We start from the raw sequence: 9,635 nt of genomic DNA on the forward strand, positions 1-9,635 counted from the left end.
TATCGGTGAAACCCTTTACTGTTGTGGTATTTATACGATCTTACAAAGGTGCCTCACACTTGAGGAGGGTGAGAAAGGCTTAAATGAATGCCACTCAAGGGCATGTGGCAAACATTTATCTAGTTATTCTATTACCCAGATAATTTTACGTGCTAGTCACTTCTGTCATATCATCTTTTGAGATTGCATCCTCGTTGTTCAGAAGTGTCGTGCGTGCCAAATATATGATCGTAATACCCATGCTCCTCCCGCTCTGTTTCATATCTTTATCGTTGTTGGTCCCTTTTTGAAATGGGGTATCGACTTCATGACATGTAACCCTCACTTGGCTGGGGGCCATGGTTATATTATTGTCACTATTAAATACTTTACTAAGTGGGTCGAGGTGATGCCCATATTTAACAACACCAACGAAATGATTGTATACTTCTTTTTCAACCACATCATCACACAGTTTGGTGTTCGACAAGCAATAAATATGAATCATGGAAAACATTTCTAGAATCATATGATGACCGAACTAACTGTTAAGGTAGGACTTTCCCATGAAAGTTCCAGTCCCTACTATCCTCAAGCTAACAGATAGGTTGAGTCCATAAACAAATTTCTTAAGACGATGCTTCAATGCATGGTAGGGGTCCAAAAATCGAACTGAAATTTGCTCATTTATGATGTTTTGTGGGCATATCCTCCCCAATGAATGTTCAGTAGGTGTATCATCTGGAAGCTATCCTCCCCAATGAATGTGAAATTCCATCATTGGAAGTAGCCATCGAAACATCTTCCACCACTTCTGTAGAGGAGAATCATATTTTACATTTGACTCGTTTAGATGAAACCCGACACAATGTTTCTATAGTTAATGAAGCTCATAAGATACACATCAAGGTGCAATATGACAAGAGTGTCAAGCCTCATGTCTTCTCACAAGGAGACCTTATCCTATTATATGACTAGGAGTCTAATAAATTAGCTCCAGGGAAGTTTCAACCCATGTGGTTAAGTCCATACATTGTCAAGTGAATCCTTGCAAAAGGGGCCTACGAGTTACTAGATCTTTGATGGAGTTCCCTTGGCACAACCTAGAAATGGGTTGTACCTCAAAAAATAATGTGCTTGATCTCAAGTGTAGTTTTCACTGTGTAAATACTATTTATAGGTGTGTCTAGTGTGTTCATAGTGTGTCTTCGCAGTGTTTCACATGATTTTTGTTGATCCCCTCTAACGTTTGGTGTGCAGATGCTAGTATCTCTTGAAAATTTCATCGGTTATGTTGATGGTGGCATTTGTAGTACTCGGATCCTATCTTCTACATCGTGGGCTATATTTGCTCCAAATGGCGAGTTAGTGAGTATGCATGGTATTTGTATTAGTCACTCCACTAACATCATCACTGAGTATAGCACAATGGTCGAGCTACTGTTTGATGCTATTACACATGGTATTTGTCATTTAGTTGTCATACTTGACTCATAGCTCGTACTAGTACTACAACTTGCTGGTGTCTATTCAGTTAGAAGTCCCACCATCATACACATGGTTTTGAGAGTACGCCTTCTAGAAAGATATTTTGATTTCGTACAATATGAACACATTTCTAGAAATATAAATACATTAACATATGCCCTAGCTAATCATGTTTTAGATGGACATTTGCAACGAATGTAATTCACATCACATCATATTGAAAATACAATAGAACCCATAAACACTGAAAATATGTATATATATAATTTTGGTTTTACAAAAATATGTGCCCGAGACACATATGGAATGCATCACCCATTTAAAAACCTACATGCAAGATCTAAGTAGACATAATCAATGGTGCTCATGATAGAATGAAATTGCGTGAGCCATCTTGTACACTAGTTGACCGATATGACTAGGCACTCCTGTGGTGTATCGTTGAAGTTGCAGTGGAATTTGATCAACCATGGTATCATCAATTCCATGTGTCAACCCTTCCATGTGGCATTCTACCTCTTATAGGACCTCTGCTACATCTAGATCTTGTAGCATATCATGTCCAACAATAATGACCTATGTTGGTTCTACTACCACTTCCTATTATTGTTCCTCTGCATGATGGAGATATGAAACACCACTAGGTCTAACTGGTCCCACATTTGCATGAAATATCTATAGTTTCATCTCAAAAATATATAAAAAAAAACGACAAAAAAATTGTAAAAATTTCAAAACTTAAAAGGTCGAAATTTATTTCCTGAAGCACCCCATTCCTCACCCTCAAGAAGCATGAGTTCAAGGTCATCTCGCAACTCCATGTCTATGTAAGGATATTCGTTGATCATGATAAATTATTTGCACAACCATCCAAATAAGGTTGGTGAGAAGATGATCACCAGCGGCCCTACACATCGAGACATGTGATCTATCCACCTCCTCATCTGTGGCACCCTCAAATTGATAGGCTCGTGCATGATATGCTGGGGCTGAAGTAATGGAATCCATTCTAATTCAAAAGAAACTAAGATCACACCATATCCAAAGTTCTTCAATTTTCCTTCTTTTGCCTTAGTTAACTGTTCTTTCATATTGACCAAAAATCCCTCGCTCCAGTTGAATAGTGTTGGCTCTAAACACTCCAACACATATTGCATATATGATCTGCTTGCCACATGCAATGTGGAGCTACCTACCAATATTGCAATAATGAATAGGATCATTCTCAAAGGTAATTGGATCACATCTTTTATACTGATATTTCCATCCTTTATTGGTTAGGCTTGAGGTCTACAATAGGTGGCAATATAATCTTTCATTGTCTCCCCACCACTTCTTCCACATAGGAGAGATATGGGGGAACCCCTCATGGAAAGTCCTATTATAAAGTAGATATCCTCTACCTTTATCTCTAGTAGATGTTCCCCAAACCTGAGCGCTTGTGCCTGAACATCCCATGAACAAAAAAGATATTTCAGCAACTCCATCTATTCCTTCATACTAGGAAGACAGAAGAGTTTTAGTAATCCACAATTATTTAATGCCTGGAGGGTAGCAGGATCATTTGTTGCATTTAAATCCTATTCATCCTTATCTCTTTCTCTCCATATGAAAGCCATTTTGTGTTGATGAACCCCTACAACATCAACAAGAGATTCATTAGGATCATTTTCATGAAAACAACTTATCAAATTTTGAGGGAAAACTAATAAACAAACTTTACATTTGCGTCCAATGCACCCCAGGAGGGAAAAGTAGAGCATTGCACCTCTACCTGCAGCGCATGACTACTTAGGTGCAATGTACTTTTCGACCCTCTAGAACTACGTTGGTCCTAGGGTGAATTTTTGTAACCTCAGGGCCCTACACAACTCAAAACATTTGCCTGAAATCACAAAATGGAACCAATGAAAGAAATAGAAAGGTTTTAGCTCCAACCTAGAAGCGACGATGCTTAAAATCATCTACTGGATTAGCTATAACTAGTTGTAGAAGACCGAGGGAAAAAGTGCTCATAACTCTCACTCTTAGAAGTTAATGTGAAATGGTAAAAAATGAATAGTCATTTTGAGTATATATGGTCATATTATTCATATTTAATGCTTTGACCAAGTGATGATTCATTCTTACTATGAAAGAGGTAGGTTTAATCCTTTCCCTGTTGTTCTGAACAGGTCAAAAACTATTAACGGATTTTTTGGTTCTTTACACAGATGATTTTGACCAAAGAGTACACTTTTATATCCTTTTTAAGCTCTTTAAACCTATGAAAAAGGAACACCTTGGAGTCATCTTTCAACTCTTTTCAGACTCCCAAAATATGAAAATATTTCCGAGCACTTGTCTTTTCGAACTTGTAAAAGTAAATGAAAATATGTCTACTCATTATAAGTTTAGCCCTTTTCCAGACTGAGATAGACTAATTACGAAAAAGGAATACCATAGTCAAACATGGGTAAGAGGTTCTCTTGGGTATATTTTCTACATTTTTAGCCTAAAGGCTTACCTATGAAAAGGGACATCTGGAGTTTTCTTTTTCGCCTCTTTTTCAAACTCTCTAAACATGAAAAATAAGCCGAGTTTTACATTTGGTGGACTCGTTAAAACATCAAACAACGAAGGAATCATCAAACATGATAGGGACGAACAACTCCTTGTTAGTGTTCATTAAATATACTCCAAGGGATTTATCTGAAGGATGGACTTACAGATCAAGCATAATTTATCATCCTCAAGCTTGTTAAAAAATAAAGAGGTACTGACCAATATGGTTGGGGAAATTGGGAAAATAGGGTACTCCATTTGTTAATGGAAGAAAGTCACCCTTGAACACAAAACTCTTCCACTTCATCTAGGTGGTTGTTGGGTTTTGTAATCTTCGTGTCTTTCGATTCATCATACCTTCACATAACCTCCATTTTGGTTTTCGTTCAATTTTGCCAACTCCATTTCAGTGTCACCATTGTGTTCAAGAGAAGTAATTTAGTTTATATCCATTAGAATACTCTTAACCCTTCATTCCATGTTTTCCTTTCCTAATCCAGTTCTATATCAACATCATTCTAATTATTCTGTCTTAATCATCATACCCATTTCATTTCATTGATGTGTTAAACAACATTTTTTCACTATCGCTGTACTCCCCGTCCGATGATCTTGGAAGACCTCTACAGTGAACCCTACATGCTTTATTATCATGAAGAAACTCCCATTGTGTCCCTCTTCATGAGTAGAACAATTCCCTTTTGCATCATTTCCCAAAAATTTTCTGTTTATCCCAATTTAGAAGATCGACGCTAATGACCCATGTCCTCGCTTTGATATGTAGGGATTACAAATGTCCATAGCACTGATCAGATCGATTGAGCCCTTTCTAAGTCACGTCGATCCTCTTTTGGAAAGATTTTTAAATATGGAGCCAAAGCTTCTAGTGTTAGAAGCTTTGTAACGGAAGTCTAGTAAATGGCTAGGGCAAATGGAGTTGAGAAGGTCAGCTCGGGCTCCTTTCCCCTATTAGAATGGAACTAATACAAGAGATAAGGCCTTCTCCCATGAGAAGAGGAACCATCTCCCCTCCATCCAAGCTATATAAACCTCTCTTCTTCCCAAGCACAAGCTAGTGCTAGTTAAGTTGTAGTTGGAGTTTTGGAGCAAGTGTGAATAACTAGCAAGTCATTTATAGCTTATAGCTTTCTAGTGTGTGTTTGGGGGAGAATAGTATGATTTTGGTTTGGTTTGAGACTAGAGGGAAAGAGGTTTTAAAATTCCATTTGTTGGGGTTATCCATGAAGTGCTAATAGAAGTTTGGGAACCCAGATATGTCGGAGGATACCAACAATGTCAAGGCACCGGTTGTAATCTCCTTTTGATTTATATTAATGAAACTATCAATTGATTTCCTACATGAAGTGTCATTTTACATCTTTATGGCTTAATGTTACTTGACCTATTAAGTAGGCTGAATACAATATTGCATATTGTCACGTTTGTTGTTGTTGTTGTTTTTTTGTTTCAGGTATTTGAAGGAAGGAAACAGAAGATAGCTGGAGTCAGGACGTACGATCATCACCAAGAAGAATAGTGTTCTAAGAGGTAGGTCCCCTTAATTGATTCTAGCTTAAGGAGATTTTCCATAGATTGTTTGTTTGTGGCTAGATCCGCTCTCTCGGCCTAGACAAATTAGTTATGTCCACACTGAGAATTTACTTGCACCACAAATTGGCGACTCCGCTGGGGAGCCAATCCTTCTATTTGATTGATTGTCATTTTAGGGTTTTGTGTGAACCTTTTAGTTATCACAATTTCCCTTTAGTGTTCTCTTCTTTGCCTAGTTTACTGCTCTAAGCTTGAAATTTACAGTGGAAAGTCTGGTCTTAGCCTTTGAAATTTTTTATTTTTTTCCTTGAATCCTCGGTTAGTGCATTTATTCTTCTAATAGTCATGTCGATAAGCATGAGTTTCTATTGCGCCACCCCCCTTTTGGCGCATGTTGTCAGTAAGGTAGTCGCGCAGATTCTTGTAGGTGAAGATCAAGGTTTACCCTAGATAATAAAAATGTGTCTTACCCTTCTAATTTCTGTCTCTCAACTTGTTTTTCCTGTGTTCTCCTTGACTGGAAAGCTTAATTAGCTTGGTTTGTGTGCTTTTTGGTTTAACCCCTCTGATATGTAAAGTCTAGCCCTGTGTGAAGTTATTTTTTATTTTTTCTTTGAATCCCTCGATCAACACTACTTGTAGCCTGGCTAGTCATGTTGATCAGCCGATTAGCACTAGTTGTAGTCTAGATAGTCATGTCGATTGTGTTGATCGGTGCTAGATGTCAGTTAGGAAGTAGTGCTAGTCTTTGAGTTAAGAGATCATAATTTCTACCATTCAAATGACAGTGTGTCTTGAACCTTAGACTCTCTTCTTCTACCCAGAAGTGACTAGAATTCTTTGTTTGCTAGTTTTTGATTAATTGATTGGTTTGAACATTCATTGCCTTATTTTTTGAGTTTTTGGATGGTTTCCATGACCGTAGGTCATCTAGGTCAATTACCATTCATTTGTTTATTTACTCATTATGTCAAGTTTCTAATGTGCTGCTTCATTTAATCCATCTTTCAGTCGCAACATCTTCATTGCTTCATTTTAAATTGAATGAGTGAAAGAGTCTCATTTGTTCTCTTATTTCAAGTATCTATTTTCTATTTCCGAGCATAGATTACATTGCTTGGGTTGTCGATTGAAGCATTTGTGTGTTTGGTTTGTGTGATTCGGGTAAGAAGTTTCTTTTAGTTTCACTTATCATGCTTTGGCTTTGATCGATGCTTTTTGTTCGGAATTGTGAAAATTTTCACTAAAGTGCTTTATGTGAAAGATTCATTTTGCATTTTATGAAAAGAAAACATCATTCTAGATTACTTAAGTGAAAATATTGCATTAGTAGCATCATTGAGAAGCTAGAATTGTATTATCATAAGCATTGGAAATGAAATGAACCTTCTTTTACTGTTAAGGGAAGATTAAGTGCATTTAGGACATGCATTAGTGAAATAATTCATTCTTTGATTGTTGCATTGATTGTGTGCTCTCTATCCCTCAATTAGTGTTAACTATCACCGAAGAAAGATTTTTTTTCTCATACAATTGCATATAGGAATTTTCAGATGACAACTGTAGGGCCTTGAAATTGAAACCTAATTCAAGATCAATCATTAAAATTTATTGAATTAACCTAAGGAAACATTGAAACTTAACACTCACATTTAGTGGTCTAGGCTAGAGACATGTTCTAGCGTCTTTAAACCTAGAAGCTATCGTTCACTTCAGCATTAGACATCGTAGTATGGACTTCTGCTCCCCATACCATTGTGTATATAAAGGGAGACCCCACTAGGTTTGTGATCCTTTATCCATTAGAAGCTAAGTCCGCTACCTTGTAAATGTGATACACCAAACACAACATTCAGTGAGATTTCCTGCCTATGCTTCTCGATTCACCGACAGGTATTCTGTAGTTCACCGTTACCTGATAATCCTTATGCCTAGAGTACCTTGAGTAGTCATTTTTTATCTTTACTCACTCTTTAAATTTTAAAGTATCATCGATCACTTGTCCTTTCGAGCTCGCTAATTCTGAAATAGACTAGAGTCACCTTTCGTCCTTTTCTTGACTCTTAAAATATGAAAAGGCAAAGTTTTGTTTAAGTGTCTTAAAATTAACTACCCACGAAATATTCCTAATTAAATTTATCTTCCTTAGTGTTTCTTTAAAATTGGATTCCAATGGCAAGATTCCTAGAGTCGACCAGTCAAGGGTTACCCTCAAATGGGAATCCTGGTCCTTTTCCTTCTTTTAAAAATGTTGGTACTCCTTATATGGCAACGTTTTCCATCCTCGGTGTTGGTCAGGTAAATCCCCTCTGCGGACAGAGGCGATCCCACTAGCCTATAACAGAACTAGCCACAATCAAACCACGCTGCTACGCAAGTTCCTAGTTATGCATCAAAGGTGAATCAAGAAGACCAACCTGGAGTCCAACGCTATGATTGAAGTAGAGTTGATATTCCCGCTCCCTCGCTCCAACAGACCATAAACGAACACCTGCACATGCAAAGGAAGAGACAGATACCAACATAAAAACTACCAAGGCACAACTATATTTCAGTCAGAAAGGAAATAAATCAACACATCACCATGATAGGTAATGAGATTGGAACTATAATAGCAGTCGCTTATCAATTAATAATAAATAGGAAAAGTTACAACCATTTTTCTGACGTTGACCCTTCTCCTGGCTGGGCGAGTAACTATATGTCTCTTGCAGTGCATCTCCTCTCCGGCAGCATAACCTCTCTAGCACTCACTAGCATTCCTCCAAGAACTCAAGAACTCAACATCTAACACTCCATGACTAACGTTATCACTACTATCACTAGCTTGTCCAATGCATAATGACAAGCTTATATAGATGAAGAAGGGAGGAGGATACGATGAACCGGGACACCTTTTGTGGATTAACATTATCCCCAAAAGCCCTTAAAGATGGAGATAGGATAGAGCTCTACATAAAGCTGATTTTTTATCCTCAGAAAAGCTCCATGTAATGAAGGAAACAACAGTCGGACTTGCGTTAAGGCAAAAAGCATGACTAAACTTGGTTGGCGCGACTGTTGCTCTAAGACAGAGCGCCAATGGTCGCGCCCTCTTTTGAGGATCTCCATGATTGGAGCGGGTAAGATACTGTGGACTTGCGCCAATGGAAAAAGAGCACTTTTCAGGGATAATCTGCAGAAGGTGTCTTCAGGGAACATGGAGTACATACTCAGGGGAACATAATGTAAGTGTTTTTAGACTTTGTCACTTCTTATAACTCCCGGGATGAGTCCTCCAAGGTACGACAAGAGGAGTAACAGGGATGGTGACAAATTACTGTGTAACAGATGCCCCCTAAAGCATGAAGTCCGAGAGGTGGAGAGGGGTGAAATGCTTTACAAGAACACACAAGAACACATAAGAGCACATATAGTTACTGCCGCCGAGGATTTGTATTAAGAGACATGACTGATAGTTCAAATACATGATGTACATGGTATGGTCACAGCCATCCATAAGAGAGTACATAAATAATCTAGATCCATAGTATGGATGCAGCCATCTGGTTAGGATCAATGAATTGACTCAGGTATGGTCGCAGCCATCCAGTGAATGAGTCAAGTATCAAGAATCACTCTTGGATTACAACAGACACAATCCAGGGTCTTGCGCTCCATCTCGACCCGAACAAGAGTACAAGTTCAAGCATGTGAATATATGAGCTGAAGTCGAACATGCATGAACATCGTCTGATTACCAGTCAATAGTGGAAACTGTTAACAAACGCGAGAGGTACCACCAATAATGACAATGGCCCTCAAGGTACTATAGGTACAGTCTACGGCGTGTGAATCAATGATCTGAAGTCGAACACCCGTAGAATCATTCGATCGGAGGCCAATGATGAAAACCTCACGTCGAACACGAAGAACCTGCCATTGAGGCATGCAGGCTCCAAGGCACCGAAAAGGAGTCCCTAGATCAACTTCCTGGATAATGAGTTGAGGTCGACAGGAAGTGACCTTGATCGAAGGTGGGCCATAATGTTTCCCACATCATCGACACGAGACAGAGAGATAATGTTGTGAAT

The sequence above is a fragment of the Pinus tabuliformis genome, chromosome 8 (genome assembly GCF_031772625.1).
Source record: "Pinus tabuliformis cultivar Carrire ecotype Pingquan chromosome 8, CPIR1, whole genome shotgun sequence".
Taxonomy (NCBI): Eukaryota; Viridiplantae; Streptophyta; class Pinopsida; order Pinales; family Pinaceae; genus Pinus; species Pinus tabuliformis.